General features: G+C 37.0%; 1 protein-coding gene across 4 annotated transcripts in view; it reads left to right on the forward strand.

The window, feature by feature from the left end:
- PCDH9 (protocadherin 9) overlaps nucleotides 1-18636 on the forward strand; it is a 678566-nt gene that overhangs the window by 209714 nt on the left and 450216 nt on the right. The gene's annotated exons all lie outside the window — the stretch shown is intronic.

Raw genomic sequence — 18636 nt, forward strand, 5'->3', positions numbered from 1 at the left:
TGTTCCACTATCCTAATTTAGTTTTCTTTCAAAGGTAAACCATAGGAGGCCATCACCAGTGCACTAATATGGGGCAAGCTGTTACTGATATCGAATCAGAACTCATTAAACCACAATGCTGGAGATGTCAGTCAATTATTAAAGCCAGGTTATGCCAGTGCATTTCTGTCAATGAGGAAGGTGAACAGTTCATTCAGGATTACTAGTCCAGTTGCTCATAATTAGCCTACAGGATGTTGAATGTCAGTTTGTTACATCTTCAGACTATTTATGCCCAGAGGGCCTAAAAATTCAGTTTAATACATTATGTTATGGACCTTCCTATTATGTCTTGCCTTGTTTGTTTCCTGATTTCTTTTACTTCCAGTGAAGAACAAAATCTCTTTTCCAGCTACTTACTAAAAAGCCTCATTTTATGCAAAACAGCGTTCCTGAAATGAACTTGATCAGTCTTGTTTTCTCACTTTTTCTGGGTCCTACGATGACTTTTTAGCTTCACAGAGAACAGACAGCTGGCTTTGTAGCTAGTAGGAGTGTGGGTATCACTGAGGTCTAGATAACATTAGTATGACTAGGAGTTAATTTGCTTGTCTACGTGCTCTGCATTGTGGGGTGCACCTTTAGATTTAACAGTTGTGCTAGAAAAGCACTCTGCCTTCAGAGCTGGGTAGTATGAATAAGAGGAGATAAGAGGATTCACAGCCAGAGTAATTTCTAACTGATGTTGTTAAACTTTGATTTAGGATATTTCTGCACAGCTTGGCCCATGCTCACAAAATGAAACTGGTGGACTGTGCTGAGATCATAGGCAGTGATTAAACATTTATAGTTAATGTAGTATACTATGGTATTGCTGCTGCCCAGAGGCAAATCATTGTAATGCAGATTCAGTATAGCCGCTGCAAGAACTCTGAAACAAAAGGGGACAGAGTCTCTTCTGCCTTACTGGCTTCTGAAAATGTGACAGTTCTCAAAACTATGTTCATTTTTCTTCTATTCTGCTTTATTTTAGGTGAGGAGGAGTAGTTGGAGGTTAATAATCCTTCAGAAACTGCAGCTTCTATCCTTTGTGTCTGTCTTTTGTGTCTACCCTTTGCTTAAGCTTTATGCATGTGTGCGTTAGGTTACTCTGTTTTTGTAAACTACTTTATGTGATTAAATAGACATCCTATAACACTAGGGCAAATATGTAGCTATGCCAGTGGTGCTGGCTTAGCTGCAAGATAGACTGGTTAATTAGAATCTCTGCATGTAAAAGGCCACCATTTTTTTAAAAAAAACAGATGTAGACGTTTGGCTTTTAAATGCATTCATGTCATGTCCTTGATCGCATTAGGTATGTACGTGACAATCATGTTTCGAACTGGCTTTTTTAAAAATGATTATAAGAAGTGATTTCTTGACTGTTAGCAGTAGTTGATATTATTCTTGAGTTTGGTGTTTTGCTTTGTTTGTATTTATTTGCATACCAGAAACTACTGTTTGCATAAAAAGACCACTTTTAGTTTAAGTCACTGTATGGATGATTACACATGCATCATAATGCCTTAGATTTTTATGCTGTGTTGAGATCCGATTCAGCTTTGTGTCTTGAAAAGTGTTGACTTGTAAATGTTCACTGTATCTGAAGAAAATAGTTGGATTGTAGCAACATGCTGTTGATGCTAAGTGCCATAGTTGTTATGCTGCAAATTTCTTGATGCTGGCTGGTTGGTGGGAGAGGCAGAGAGAAGGGGACTTAAAGGACACAGATAATCACAGAGCTTCGTTATGCACATGTATGAATTCAGATAAACAAGTGCTAGCTTACTACAACAAATGGCAACGAGGAAAGAAGAATGGTTTTCTGGTAATGTGTCTAGGAGAGGGGAGCTCTAAGATGAGTTCCTGTGGGATATAAAGAAAATATTTAAATCTGTTTTAGTCTGAATTTACTGCTACAACATCAGAATTACACTTTTTAAAAGTCCTTGTAAGCATGTATACAATGTTGTTAGAGAGGGCTACTGTTACCATGAAATGATATAACCTGCAGTATGACTTGCTAGTGTTACCCTTGGCCCTAATACTTAATGTGATTTAAAAAGAAGTACCTGTTTGGAAGACACTTCCTGGAGGGGTAATTATTCATCTGCAAGTTCTTAATTCATATGCAACTGAATATAAGCCTGTCTGAAAGCTGAGCTTGACCAACATTTTCTATGAAAAGAATTGGGGATTTCAGCTGGTTTCTTTGAGGAAAGCATAGTCTGATTGGTCTCGGTATTAGATAAATGACATTATCTCATGAAACAAGTACTGCTGCTATCCCTACTGGTATTCGTATTTTGTATGGGATTTAGCTGTCTTCAGAATTCCTTGACTGGCAGCCCTCTTTCACAAGTGCAGCCCTCTTTATGAAGTGCTTGACTCATGTAAGCATTTGAAAAAGGGAAGTGGGTAGTTGTAGGATTAAAAAAAAAACAAAAAACAAAGCAATTAGAGGCAGCATCTTGTCTTAATGCAAGGCTTTGAAAACAGGGATGACCTTTGAAAGTCATACTGTCTTTTTGTCAGTTTATGACAGAATATATACGAGCTTGATTTGTCACAATGCAGTGTCATCTGTTGCAGAGAATTGTGGAACCGCTTGCTGTTTCTTATCTTGCTCTTTTTCATCTTTCTTATTTCTTTCTGCTTTTGTGTTTACCCTTTAGTTCAACATAAAGACACCTTCAGCTTTACCCACGGGGAGGAAAAGCGAAGAAGAGGTGCAAAACCACATCTATATGAACATCAGTATGTCAGAAAAACGGACGTTCATATCAGAGGAGGATTAATGTGTTTTCTAGTGCCTGGGGAAAAGAAAAAGGAGAGATGGAGGAATTGCAATACATAGAAAATGAAATGAGGGCCTTTTCTGATAATGCTATTACAAAGGGTTGGTGTGGTTTAAGGGTTAGGGCAGGAGACCGGGATTTAGGTCTCCTGGGAGATGTGAGCTTTTTCAATTGACTTCTTGACCTCACATAACTTTATGTGGCTTGGTTTGCTTGCCAATATAATAATATGTTCTTTGCTTCATGTGGGTGTGGTGGGAATTGATTGACTGTTTGTGAAATGCTTTGAAATTCTCAGATGGCAGCCAAGTTATCCTTATTGGAGGCTGTTGGCAGTAATTTTATACTTGCGTTCCACTGAGAAGTGACAAAGAACAGGGAAAAAGTAATGCCCATCAAACCTGAGTTTCAGTGCCTTGCAATGTGTGTAATCATTTACTGCTGTGTAAAGTGAGTGTAAAAATGCTACTCAGCTAGAAGATAACAGCATTTCATGCTCATTTTGTCCAGGTGCAGATCACTATACAATGATCGAGACAGTAGCGAATCGGGCTCTCAGGGTAAATATACAATACCCTCTAGATCCATGCTGCATGGGTTGTTAATATGCTGTTTTGCAGCAGGAGGGATTCCACTGGGAAACCTTCTTCCTCCTCCTTGAAGAAGAAATTTCTCTTGGGAACTTCCTAAGCAATGAGGCACCAGCTTTGCTCTTCACCTAAAAGTACCATCTGCTTCAGTGATGGCTTGAGACCTTGTCTGGAAGGTGGAGCAGGAGACTATGGCATAACTGTGAGCTGAATTAGTGCTGGCAGTGAATCTGAATTAGTGCCTCCTTGTAGCTATGTGCTGTGCCTAGTGGAATGACGGCCAGGTCTGGGGTCCATGCACCACCAGCTGCTGAGCAGTAAGCGTTTACTTTCTGTTGCTGCAGAGTCAGGCCCTCTTCTCTAGCTGAAGTGACTGTGAAAGCATGGCCTGACCAGAAGAGGTAGTTCTTTCATGCGCCCCCTTCGTTGTATACCATATTGCACGGTGACATGGGATTAAACTAATTGCATTTCCATATTTGCTTGGATCCTTAAGTAAGGTTGGGCTCCGTGTCGCAAGAGATATGTTTCTTTGAGGCTGGAAACAGGCCTGGAGAGGTAAAAAGCTACAGAGCATGTGGGTTAGCAGAGTCTAGAAAAGAACCTGGTTTTCCCAGGTACTAGTCCAACATGTTTGTTTGTTTTTTCCCCTCCCTAATTCAAATTTACTGTGTATACACAACAATCTGCTTTTTGTATGTTATGAGGGGATGGCTTCAGATATGAGGGAAATAGCCTGTGACAGGAAGTTTTAACTCTTCGGTAACAATATCAATAGCATCTGGAGTTTTAAAAATTAAGATGAGCTAATTCCCATGAAGCTTCTTCAGTATAAGTGGTTGTAAAAGGCAAACTGTGTCTCAACCTAAAGTAATAGTGCATTCTTCAGGGACTGTAAATTTCAAAAGCTTGCCAGCTGCATTTCAACTCAATAGTCAATATTTAGAGCAGATGTCTATTCTATAATTGATTGTGTATATTTTTTTTATGACAAATAGTAGAACCATGTTGGGGGAAAGACAACTGATGGACACTGTTGATCAAAGCACTGATATTTACATATGTCTTCTCTGTAACGGGCTCTTTGAAGTGAGTTTGCTTGTTAATTCATTCGCCCCTTTCCTTAGAAGGCAGCTTTGAGAATGAGGGTGTTTAATGTGTGTGTGTGTGAGCAATCTTTAATGCGGTTAGAAGCGGATCTCAGTGATGATGGAATCCCAGACCTGGAGGTCAGATTTCTTCAGCTGATAGTTGTCTTCAGCTGACTGGTTTCTGCTGCGATTCTGGGAACTGTTTCGATATTGATCCGAATAAAATTGCTTGCATGTCTGTGATTTCTGGCTTTCCTGCAGAATATAACTGTTAATTTTGTTTTAGCTAAATAGTGCCTGAGTAGTTGGCAGACAGAGCTGTTGTGATTTTTCTGTCTGCTTTTTTTTGTTTGTTTGTTTTTTGAAATCTCACCTTTTATGTTGTATCCTATCAGGTATTTGCCTAAATGAGCAGGCTTAATTTTATCAAGCTCTCTCAGGTGGCATAGTAAGAGGCTGGCCTTTTCCTCAAGAACTGTCAGTGCAGAGTTGTCCATACTCTGCATGAATGTTTTGGAAAATTCAGTTAAAAGATAAAGGTTGCACTTCCAGTCATATTTTTTCGTGTATTTGGAAAGCTGCATGCGCCAAAAAGACCTGTTGCGAACGTTGGCATGGACAAGAAGGAAAAAAGGTTTGTTATGGAGCACAAATCCCTGCAGTGCTTAAAGGGGCACAGTGTAATGCTTAAAGAGATGTTTTATGGCTCCTCTTGCTGTCAGGGATAGCAGGTTAACCTGTGAAAGCCAGAGTCAAGTTCTGAGATAATCAGCTCAGGTTTCTGCCTATGTATCAGAGGACAGAATGTGGTTTCATGTTTTCCCTTACCTATGTTCCAGTATTATTGTCTGGGTTGGAACCAGGTTGGTATTTTAGTTGAAGAAAGTGAGGTGGCAACTTCAAACAGGGATGTGAGGGTTGATTATGAAAATGTGCTCCTGAGGAAATTGAAAATGTGGCTAGTGAGCAGCCCTCAGATGGGAAATGGTTGTCAGCAGCTACAGGGATGTTTTAGAAATCCCCCATGCCATGTTTAATGAATATCTCTGAGCTTTCTGACTGGGAAGATCAAACTTAAAAAAAAAGGAATGATTCAAAACAGACGGCAAATTAGACAGGGCAAACCTATGCTAATTGTTCAGATTAAAGCTTTGTGACTAATTTATTTCTTCAACAGCTGTACAGGAATAAAACACAGTTAGGGAATGTGTTAGAAAAATTATGAGGCATGTGCGTACACATGCAGTCTGTATTTTTTCCATATGTTTTCTATATATTGATATATGAGCAAATTCCTTTTTTTGTTTTGTTTTCTTTTTAAGAAAGTCTACAACATGTATGACCCAGATGAGTTTTTACTTTTTTTTTTTTAATTTGAATTTACAGTGTGTGAAATAAGTAGCATGCCTATATCAGAAAATAACCAACTTAAAAGAAGAAATGGAGTCAGTTATTTAGAGGTGAGGTAATCTATGAATAGATACAGGGCTTGCTATTAAAATAGTTGAGCTAAACAAAACATTAATCTGCCCTTATGCAAGCCTCTTCAGCAATCTCCAGACAAGTTCTATTTTTCTTTTAGTTCCTATTAAAACATGCAGTCCTTTTCTGAGCAGTGTACTGCAGTTTACATGTCACAGGGAATTGCAGCATCTTTCTTGCCGTAGAGTAAAAATCCCTGTTTTTACAGCCCTAAATAAAGTGAATGGTAACTGTAGACAGCAATAAAACAGGCAAGGGTGGTCATTTTTTCCTCCCAAAGAATGACTTTTTTAAACTTTATACTGATAACAAATATACTTTCACATATTAATAGTGCTGGAAGTACTTTTGGCCAACAGATGGACAGGGGGATTATAAATTAATTTCAGTTAAAGTATTATGGGCCATCATTAACATGTCCCTGGAAATGTATGTAATAGTGTAACTGTAGTAAAATACACTGTGGCTTTTCCTGAAAGCTTCTTTAGCTTTGTGGGAGTTTAATGATCTGTGAACGTTGATAGTGGAGAATCTTATCCTTAGGTATGCAGTTCATTTAGCAAGAAGTGAGGTAATCAGGTATGTGTATGGATGTGATATAAGTAAATATCTCTTTTATATATGGGATTCTCTAAGGCATACAAATTTTCACTGTTTTTCTTTTCTTCTTTAGAAGTGATTGAGAATGAATCTTGTCTCCAGGTGTTTCTTCATTTTTTTTCTCTCTCTTTTTCTTCTTCTTCTAAGGGTAGTAAGCTAGGAGTTGCATGCCATCTATCATGCTGTGTTTTCAGTTGTCATTTTGAGACGATCTCCAGTCAGTAAGGTCAGACAAAAAGCGTGTGCTGGATGGGCCAGACAGAAAGAAGTTGGTCAAATGGATTAAGAATAGAATTAATAGATAAATATTCCAGAGCTGTAAAACTGCTTGTTGAATATATTTAATTTCTCAACCTTCTTTTTTCTTTTTCTTCTCATCACATACAGAGTTCCTTTTCAGCAAGCAGGTAAAATGCACAGTGTAAGTGGTCTTCATTAAGATATCACTTAAGAGCTATTCCTAAGTCTTAAAATATATATATATATATATATATATATACACACATTCATAACTTTATCATCCCTTGTTACATTCATAACTTTATCATCTAACATGTTAGAGATGATTTTTCATCAGATTTTGACTCTCAAACATATCAGCATTGTTTTATATTTGATGAGCATCTCAAACCTTTTTGAATTTTAACAAAAAATAGTATTTCACTCATGCTTTGTATATCTTGCATGAAATGTGCTCAAACATCTGTTAGTTTGTTAATCTGAAAATCTCATTCTTTTTTGGTGAGATTGCAGGAAAAGATACTTATACCTAATCATTTCAGCCACCACATACTAGGAAATATGCAGTGTGCATAGACCAAAAAATTAGTTGTTTTTTTTCCCCCTCTGAGTCTGTATATCTAGAAGGCATGCATAGCAAACTGTTTAATTGAAATTTATTTTTCAAATATAGATATCGACTCCCCTACCTTTTTCTTTATAATTTTTTTTTGTCTGTGGCCATAGTACCAAGGCAATTTCAGATGTTACTGAATTTTCAAAATTATAGAAGCCAATCTTTGTCACCCAAACCTCAATGGGGTGCCACCTTATGCGGTAGTGTGAGAGTTTTACTGTGCAAAGAGCATCCCTGGCCATTCTCCTGTCATACAGCTGAAGGCGTTGACAGAATTTCTGTCCAAGGAGTTCAATTAAGTATCTGGATTCCACAAGTATATGATCATCACTATACCCTCAGAGAAATGAGCCTAATTATTGTATTTTGACATGGTCTATATATACAGATGAAACACACACAGCAATAAAACTCACAGTCCGCAGCAGCTAAGGGTTAAACACATGTTCAGATAATACGAGAAGAAGATTATCACAGAATGCTCTTTTTGCAAGTAGTGTCCTGCCTCTGATCCTCTCTAGTCTGCTCCCTGCACTGCAACAACCCCTTTAGCTCTGATTGATTTCTTTTTTCTTTTTTTTTCCCCAGTAGGTTATCTGAGGTGCTGGTTATAAGTGTGAAAATAGGAAAATTGTGTATTTTTAAGATAAGTGGTTCGTAAACGGTTAAGTATTGTTCAAGCAAGTTTCTGGGTTTTTTAATACACATGAGCTTATTTCTCAGAGGATAAATTAAATGCTCTGCTATGAATGTGCAGAGGAAAACATATGATGTATTTGGTTTATAACCCTTGGAAGTGTGGTGCCTCTATCTTGACCTGGATACTGTTCCTACTCCTATCTTTACTAAAATCCTCTTTGACACATTTATTCTCCCTTCTGGATCAGAGTTAGATTTTACATAAAATGAAAAAGATTTATATTTAGAGGTTAAATGAAGATAGGCCTATCTGGAGTTGCAACTTTTAAGACTAGTCAGAATGAGTATCCAGTGGAACCGACTTCTCTTTTATTCTAGCAGTGATACAAAGTAGAGAAACAATTCATTTTGATACTGGAGCACTAATGTATCTTTAAAGATCCATATTTTATTTGATTTAGCAAAGGCAGAAGACCACCTTTGCTTGTAACCTCATGTCAGCTGCTGTTTTCTTTCATACACTGGGAACCTGTGTGGCTAAACATCACCAGTTGCCAGTTTATTGTTTTCTATGAATGAGGAGATCTACAGCACTGAACAATGGAATAAAACTCTCTCTTCTGCCTTAAATGTACAGTACTTAGACTCTATCCTATAAATCTTATCCCAGCAAATTCAAATATGCTGTTATAAACTGGCTTATATCATCGTCAGATGGTGAGTTTAGCGTAAGATTTGTGAAGAAGCAGGAGTATGGCAAAAGTTCTGAACTGCTCGTTTCTTTTATTGAGAGAAGGGTGCATTTGAAACATGCTCTGAGTCCCCACCAAATAAGATGGATGACATTTATTTTAGATTTTAGTGATACAGTTCATCACTGTCATTATAACTTAGGTACTTCTAAAAAGAATAGTTTGTTCTGAAAAGATTAGCGGTCAGGAAACTTTATATATTTTTTAAAAATTTTTAGAGATAGATTTTCCACTACAGAATAGAATGTGAAGAAAAATAGAGAAGTGTGTGTGTGTGCTTGCTTGTTTGCATTTTAAGGGAATTCACCATTTGATATTAAAAAAAAATATTCAATAACTGTGTAAACATGAGTGCTTAGCTTGTGGCTTGGAAACTTACTGGAGTATGGTAAAAATTATTTTCCATTCTGTCATGCTCGCCTTAGTTTGACCCTTGATGTTTCTGCAAGGTTTTGAAATCTTGGAATCCTAGGCTGCGGAGGAAGGAGAAGGTAGAAGAGCAAAAACTCAAATGAGAAAGAAGATAGAGAAGCCACAAGAAACAGAAATAATAGAACGTATTAGAAAGTTTATAGCAATACCTCAATCATTATACAACCACTCTTTTAGAGGCTTTCCTGTACACAGCTCTTGGTGTGCAAAAACTTAGGAATAAGGGCTCATTAACTTGCTCATGTCCTTGATGGAGCATGGACAGAGTTTCTTAAAGACAAAAGTTATGAAGATTTGCATAATTTTCTGCTGTTGCTGGTAACAGAAACTCCACTGAGGTAGAAAATGGCAGCTATGACTGTTGCTACCTAACTACCACAAATGAATTGATCTGACAAGGTCCTTACACTTGAAATGTGTACTTATATTTTGTGTTTACCAATTTATCTCTTCTGAAGAATACATCACTCTTTTTCTTGATGCAGATATTACCTTGATTAATTAACTATTTTAAGTACATCTTAAAACACATCATTGAAGATGCAGATGTTTTAGTGTTCTGTGAAAGTCAGAAGCTGAGGAAGTACTGAATATTTAAATATTGAATATAGTGTTGTTCTGGCACACTGAAGCTAGAAATACTACTCTTCCTAATGAAAGGTTAGTAGTCTACAGTTATATCATTCTTAACTGTGGATTTTGTCACCTCCTACCTTTTAAGTAAAGTCAGAGCAGGTCTGTGTGGGGGTATGATTTCTTCAATGTAAGCTTTATCTATGAGTAATTTGGACTTTAAAAACAAAAATATGCATTGAGCTGATAACCCTGTGGTAGACAGACATCTTTGTAAATGAGGGATGGTGCTTTCAGATGGGCTGTTAATTCGTATTTAGCATGTAACTGCCCATCTCAGTATTGTGATTAAAGTTTCCAAACTACGTCTTTTGCTTTCCAAGTTTCTTTTAAAGTGAATGTTGGTAACAGTCTCATTTGCAATGCCTTTTTTTTCCCTCTAACAAAAAAAAAAAAAAAAAAGTGTGTTTTCCATGTCCAGAATCTCATACCTGAAGCAAGAATTCAGTGACAATAAAAGATGATAGGCAGTATTCATGTAAGTAGTCTCACAGTGGAAAAACTAACATGAATACTTGGGAAAGTCCAAGAGACAGTGAGTATAGAAGAAATAAATTCTGTGAGGGAAAGGTGAGGCAAGGTTTTATATTGCTTTGCTATTTCATCTGTCACTTTCCACCTTTCTTAGGGCTGGATGTCAGAACAATTTATTTCTATAAATTTATGGTTAGTAGATTGAGATGCTTAGAGATAAAGATAGACTATTTTTCAAACACACATACTTAAATATTATACTGTAGCCTTGCAATCAAATTCATGTAGATGGGGTCTAATGAAAATACCTTTTGAAGAGTATTTGTACAGGCAGTTGGAGTGAGGTCATTGTTTGTAAAATTTAGGATTGTTAACCTGCTCTTCAACAAAATTGTGCATTTCAGTTGAGGGGCCACAAACAGTCACCTTGATTCCTTGCAAGGCACAATGTGAACTACGTGAATGAGCCATTGCTAGGTTGAAGTCTTTGCTCTGACTGTTTCTGGAGAAGAGCTGTGTGTTCTGATTTTTTTTTTTTTTTAATCCTCCTTCTTTAGTTCGTTAGTTTTTAGCTGTTTTCCAAAAAATACATCTGCTATTTTAGCAGACTGAGAGCTTGGAAGGCCTCATTTGGTGTTAACCAGTAAGGTGTCTTATACAAAAAAGAAAAAAAAATTGCTGTAAATTCTATGAAAATAATTGTTTCCTTTCTGGAAGGGGGAACAGTATCTTGTGTTTTTCCTCTATATGTCAGTTAAAAGAAGAAAAGGTTATGCATTAGAAATTCTTGACTCTGAGAATTTTCCACTTACTTCTGCTGAAGATTATTAGAATTCATGTAACCAAACCTACTGTGAAAACAGTGTAAAATCTGAATCACAAAAAACTCCCTTTACATTCTCGATGACATTATTATATGTATAAAGACTTAGGTCTTCACATTCGTATTTTAAAGCAGAAAGTATCTACAAGGTATTAATGTTCCCAAAAAGCTGTCAGTAATGGTTTCTAAGAAGGCAAATGATTGTGTGTGTGTGTGTGTGTGTGTGTGTATCTCCGTGTCTTCCCTTTGCACATTAGGCAGTGGATGGAAGTGTTAGTTCAGAGGGGTTTGTTGCTCAGCATTTACATGGTAAACACAAGGTAAGGTTTTGATTAAACAACTTAAGACAATGTTTCATAAGGCCAGTAACTTACTTAGCACTTTTGCATGGTTTTCCGAAAGGCTATGTGTTATGGTTGCAAAAAGATTACTTCTGACAGCAATGCTCTCCCTATTAGAGCATTGTCAAAACAGGTATATACACAAAGACAAGGAACAGCTGAAATACATCGCTTGCTGAAGATATTGCTGGGCATGCTCAATCTGGCTATGCAACTGCATGGAAAGCTAAAGGCAGTTATACAGCAGATGTAATGACTTTGGGCAGTGAAACTGTACCGTAGGATTTCTTAATGAAATTTAGCAAGCCTTGAAATATGTTATTTGTATTTTGGGTAAGAAGTAGAAAAATCATCATCTTATTTTCCTTGAGATTCTCATTCAGCTTTTGTATTTTGACTGACATGGTTGCTTAGGAAATACAAATGACAGTGGAAGATTAAAAAAAAAAAGTGTCTTGCCTTACACTCAATTTCTGATCTGATTTCATAACTTGACCTTACACTCATTTGAGTAATATATTTGCAGCTTGGCTGCATGAGGAATTGCCTACATTATCATGCTGATTAACAATAAAGAGGCAGGATTCAGTTAACATGATTGTCATATACCATCCTGGTATTTATCCTGCCTTACTGAAGTGAGAAAGGAATTTTGATTTTCATATATAATAGAGAAGGGACTTGTTTCAAATCTATCTATAAACCACTTGTGCCAATTCATGCTCAGTTGGGGATCTAGACATTGCGTGTGCAACAGCAGAAATAGACACCCCAGCTGAAATGCTGCTCTTCCTGCTTCTCCAGTGCAGACCTCTCTCTAGTGCAGACCACTATTACTATTTCCTCCACCATATCCAGGTGAAAATAAGGAGCTGCCTGCTGCAGTAAGTCGGAGGGATCGGTCTGCATTTCCCTTTGATGTATCAGCGTGTGCTTGCAAGAAGAGTCCATGGAAGACATCTGCTCCTCTGCTGGAAGCAGCGTATGAATTACAAAGTGTTACTGCTACTTTACAGGGTGGGAGAAGAGGGAGCGTGTAAGCCTCAGAATATTTGTTTTGCAAGTGGTGTTAATGTGGTTAGAAAAATGTCGCACAGGAGTGCAAGAGAGGAGTTTGCATCACTAATGGTGACACAGCAATACCAGTGTGTGTGTGTGAAGTGTTTTACTCTTAAAGAACAAACAGTTTTGTAACAGCCACCTGTCAGCATCCTGGTACTCCGCGAAAGGGTAGCTGTAGGCTCAGGATTCATCAGTGAAAACATCTGTGTGATTGAGCTGAACACCAAAGGGCATGGGACTTCAGATGGTAGGAGGGAACTTTGCATGTATTCTTAAATAGATATAGTTGATTATCACATGTATGCAATTACAGAGACCTGGCTCTGTAATGCAATAAGCTTTGATCAATGGATAGGCGCATATGTCAAATGCATTAAGTTATACTGAAGTTAGGATAGAAAGGAAAAAGTAATCTCTTCAACAGGTACTCCCTTGTAAAGTTATTCTCACCTTCTGTTCAGATGGGAATTCTGTGGCTTTTTATCTTCTGTTCCCAGTTGCAATTAAAAATATATGTATACAATTTGTCATTTAAAATAAAGATGAATTAGCCATATTTCTTCTTAGTAATAGAAGTGCTCCCAAATCAAAACCATACTCTAATTACATTAATGACTTGTAGATGGTATATGGTCTCATTATATCAGGATTAGATGAAGTATTGGTATGGTGTGCATAGGATGAGAATACCAATGTGTGTGATGTGTGACTGCAATATGTTGTTTTTTGAGGAACGTAATTTTCTATAAAATGCCTGCAGATGTTTTAAAACAAACATATGATTCTCAGAACACATGCTATCCTAAAGATTAAAAGTGCATACAGCTGTTAGGGTTTTTTTTGTTGTTGTTTCAATCACATCTTTATTTTAAGGGATTTTGAAAGTCTTGCATTTAGGATTAAATCTTGCTTAATATTAATTCAGAGTTAAAAATCAGATTTTGACCAAAATCGTGAGTTCTGATTTCCTCTTAAAATATATCAGAGTCAGCTAGGGAAGCTAGTGAATATGGCCAGATGTGAGAGAAGATTTTTTTGCTGCTCTGAAGTTTTGTTGAGAACTTTCACTAGGAGCACATTGAGGAGCGAGGCTACATGATTACATGTTTATTGCTCCTTTTCTCACTTATTGATGAGATACTATTCATGTCACAAAATTCAATTCCTACTCTTTAGATTTTAATCTCTAAGTATATATTTTACTGTTGAAAAAAGACTGTGTGGTGTTCCATAGTCTTTCTGTTTTGATGAGTAGACTCGGTCTAAAGGATTCTCTACTATGATGTGTGATACCTCAAACAAATAGAAATATGCTTTTCGTCAGCACATCGGAAGGAATAATTTGTGTTGTCACGTATGAATGACTTGTTTGGAATGTCCTGTTCCCTCAGTTACACTGAGCTGCTCCTTTAAAGTGTGCAGGGGAACTTAACTGGATAAAAACTGTTATTCAGCTAAATAATGATATCCCCATATAGTTAAACAAAATCAATCCAATGTGACATTCTTTTTCAGAAGTGCATTTATAAAAGACAGGTTTTCTATTTTTATTAATATTTTGAACAGTGCTGAGAACAAAGAATAGCAGTCACTCTTTTTAATACTGATTTAACACCTAATGGATAAAATTAGGTGCTTCCACATAGTACTTTGCTATGCAAAACAGACAACCTACTGTGTGGTTTCAAGCCTAAACAGCTGAATATTACTCAGAAACATTTTCTAATTAGCAATGTTGAGGATGAGGGTTTTTATATAAAGACCTAACTTGACCTAGGAAGTACGTTTGCAATGTAAAAATATTTGTGTCTCTATTTCTTTTGTCAGTGGAAGCAAAGCGTAATGTGTGCATAAAATATTTCTCGTGCCATTAATTAATTCCCTGTTCTTCGTGTGGGGTAGAATTTCTTAACGTACACACACATGCATGCATGCTCATCTGATTTGCTTCTCATTTTAATAGTTGCATAAAGAGTCTCTCGGCTTTTAGATCTTCTTCCCTTTTACATATTTCATTTTCTTCAGATTCTGAGAGGGCATTGTATTGAGGAAGTCAACTGGCACAATGCCCACAATTAATGATAAGCCTTTCCTTGTCATTCTTTCTCTGCATCATTGTAGGCTTTTATGAGTAAAGTAAAAGAACACAGTGTGTCTATGCTTCTGAATGCAAAATCTAGCTCTTCACCTTTTCTTCCAGGGAGTAGACATGTATAGTTAAAGGGTAAGACCAGGACAGCAAATTTCATTGAAGATGATTTGGAAAGCTTGCTTCTGTCTTTTTCTTTCTCATATTTTGTTATTTTTAATTTTCTGGAATTATCATTTTTGCTGAGAATTTGAAAAGGCCTTAATATTGTAGTTTTAGTCCATTTATTTATTCATTTATTTGAATGGGAGCATGTGAATGAGGCCTCACATGCATTTAGATAATACAAACTGATGTCAATAGGGTATCACTTTTGACTTAATAGTTTGAAGGGGTATTTCCTTAACTTCTCCTCTTACAAATGTCAAAAAATATTTAAGGATTGTTCTTCATGTGTACCTGAACCTCTTCTGTGCTTCACAGAAGAGCCCTACAAGGTGCCAAGTATTCTGAATGAGCCCTGTGCACGGAAATATTTTGAATAATATAATGTTTAGGGCTTTATGCAATGCCACTTCTAGTGACTGTGTTATCTTGTACCAGCTACCAGGTTCAAAATCCATTGAAGTCAAAAGAAATGCTTTCTTCTTGCTTCAGTAGATTTTTGCATTGGGCTACTCTAATTTTAAACCTCCTTCCAGGATAAAATTTAAATTTTGAAGTATGAGTATACGTCAAAAATACAGAGAGAGACTGTTTAGAGTGGTAGAGGATTGCATTCTAGCAGCTACCATAACTTACGGTTACAAAGCTTTAGCTTTGTGACTTTCAGAGGAAGAGAAAAATACAATAAATCATTTGTTTTAAGGTCTTTACCTTGAAAAAGGTAAAGAAAAAGAAAAGAGTATGTGGACATTGTGTACGTTAAGTCTGATTCTCTGCTGCAAATAATAGCAATGGCCAGTAGGAGGAACTTTCCAAATTGTAGAATGCGATTTTGCTACAGAATGATTTTATTTTAGAATTAATATTTTAGAATTAAGCCAATAGCATGTTGTGCCGTATTAGGGAAGTGTTCCGAATGTTTCTTCCCCTTTAAAGAAGGGGGACTGATTCCTAATGACTTCAAAATTTTTATTATGCTGTTAAGAGATCTATTAAGAGAAAAGAACAAGGAGAACAAGATGACTTCTTAAAAGTTTGTTTGTTTGTTTTTTAATAAGTTTATTTAATAGATTTCTTGATTGAAATCTTGACTGATGCTGGATCTAGAAAATTACAGAAGTAATCTAGTTTGCACATGGGTGTGTTTTACAGGCTGTGACAGAGAAAGAATGCAATATGAGGATGCTTATAAGAAAATAATGCAATTACATCTTATCTTTTCTGGAAAAATAAATATTGTTATCAAAAAAATATATTATGATATATGGAGCTAGTATCTTTCACAGATAACCATCACATATTCAAGATCAACAGAGGACAAAGAGATATTAGTTGATTATTCATTCTTTTTCACATTGTGACACTTAGATGGCCTTCCAAAATAAAAATCCAGTTATTAGAATGTAACCTTTTGCTAACTTGTTTCTAAACACTTTATAGAATCTAGAGTATAATAAGTCACACTGTAATTGCCTGCTATACGTGTCTAACTTTGATTACATAGGTAACCGGTCATTAACTACATAAGTAGCAGTCAACTGCTGTTAGTGGAAATGATACCAGAGTATCTTACTCGGGCACTTACAGTATATTGTCTTGCCATATAATCCTGCTAGAAAATTAAGCAGGTAGATTTAAAGGATACCCATAACTATGGTTGTTTTGTGCACTTTTTAAGAAAGAAAAAAAAATTCTGTAAAACTCTGGTTTTATTTGTATTGAATTCTGTTGTTATTTTTCCATTGGAGCATTGCTTGCCAGTCGGTTACTGCTACAGATTTGATAGAACTATCAATCAGAAGCACTGTATAAAGGAAAATGCACAGGCACAGATACACACACACACATGCATGCACGCACGCACGCACAAAAGAACTGGCTGTGAACAAAAACTGGCCTCTTTTGTACTGTGAAAAGGACACCTATCAGAAGGCCCTTGTTTGTTTGGATGCAGCTGAGCTTCAAAAGGGCAAGACAGGTGTGCTGCTGTTTTCAGGAATGTTAATTTATTATGTGACACAGTTCAGAAACCAGCGGCTGAACGAGTGAACAGAATGCATTTTGAGGCTAGATCAGTGTATCTTTCCTTTCTGTATAAATGAAAATATTTCATAAATTTTTCATTCTGTTGACCCTCTGCACCAGAGATGCTGCAGGCATCATAGCAGAGCGGAGATCCTTCTCTAACAGGCATGTGCCAGATCTGTCTGCTCTGCTGGGATATCTCAGCACTTCAAAAACCAGGACAGATGGGGTGACACCTCATGAGAGAGCATTCTGATGGACTTCAAAGGAGCTAAAAGAGTTGAAGGTGAGGCACTGTACTCAGTTGACATCCCAGTTCTGCTGCTAGCTGCTGTTACAGCAAATGAGAAAATGATGGCAGCAAAGAAATAGAGGAAAGACTAGGAAGCAAAGTAATACACAGTCCCCAGTGGAGCCTAGTGAGAAGGTAAAAAGTGGTATTTCTGTTGTGATCTGTCTCTAAAATCTTTATATTGATAGTTTTTAGAGGAAGGAAGTTTTTTGGGTTTGTTTCTTTTTCTTTTTTTTTTGAATATACTTTTTTCATCCCACTTCCTAGTCCATCTCTCTGGTGTTACACCTTCTGTGTTCTTTCTGTACTGGTTTGGACTGTCTTAGTCATCTGAATAGCCTAGAATCTCTTCCATTTTGTGTTTTTGTTACTCTTCCTATAAAAATCCTAATGTGCTTTCCTATTTGTGTGACCTTTCTTGAAGCATGAGCTGTGCTTTGTAGACTTGCTTCTTTCTTCAGGTACCATTCACCAGCTCAGCCTTTTTCTTTCTTTAAAACATTTGTACAGAGGTGAACCAGTTGCATATAAATGGGTCTCCAATGATGTAGCTTTGGCTTGCAAAGCACATAAGGCAGCCAAATCTCCACACAATCATAGACTGAGGATATTTGGATAACGGGTGTGCATGGGAGACGTTGCAACTGCTCCAGGATCTTTTGGACTTCGGTTCACCCCCTCCCCCTTCAGAAGCACAGTGTCGTGGCACTACTTTTTCACAGCCATCAGAGACTGTGTTTTTCCCCCAAACTGTAACTAGGTCTCTGGTATAAGATCTCTGGCATATGCTTGTGCTATATAATTACAGTAAAGCATGGTTAAGAGTTACAGAGATTAGAATACCATGTGTTATGGACTGAGTTTAGCACTCATCAGGTGAAGCTGCTGATAAGGAGTAGTGTTCCCTTATGTGGGAAGGGTTCACTATGCATTTTCTTAGCTAAAAAGAGACCATTTCTTCCACTTGTACCCTAATATTACAGTGCTGAACTGGCCGAAGGAAGGGACTCCGCTTTGTATTTTTAGAAGTTATTTAATTTCCCTCCCCTTGTTGTCATTTGGAAAATCTGGAATGCTGTCTGCTCTTCCCTTAGAGGCTTATGCCTATAGCACAGTCCAGTGGCCTACTATTAAATGGAATTGTGTGCACAACTGATTGTGACTGGACATGAAGATGACTCTCTGTCTCCTCTGTCATGCTGAATTCTGGAACTGGCAGTTAAGAAGCCTTTTGAATGAGTAGCTTCAAATTGATCCACTTTGTTGAAAAGCTTGAGGCCCAGTGAATTGAAAAACAGCATTTGAGTTGAAAAAAAATGATAGATTTCAAGTTACTATACAAGTTTTGTGAGACTGGAGTTTGCACTGCAGCAGTCATTTGGAGTACATAACTGCTTGTTTCAGCATTCTTTTAATTTTGGGACTTCCATTAGTCTTTCAACGGAGAAGTATGTCTGTATGCATGTGTGCA

This window comes from Dromaius novaehollandiae, chromosome 1, assembly GCF_036370855.1.
Source record: "Dromaius novaehollandiae isolate bDroNov1 chromosome 1, bDroNov1.hap1, whole genome shotgun sequence".
Taxonomy (NCBI): Eukaryota; Metazoa; Chordata; class Aves; order Casuariiformes; family Dromaiidae; genus Dromaius; species Dromaius novaehollandiae.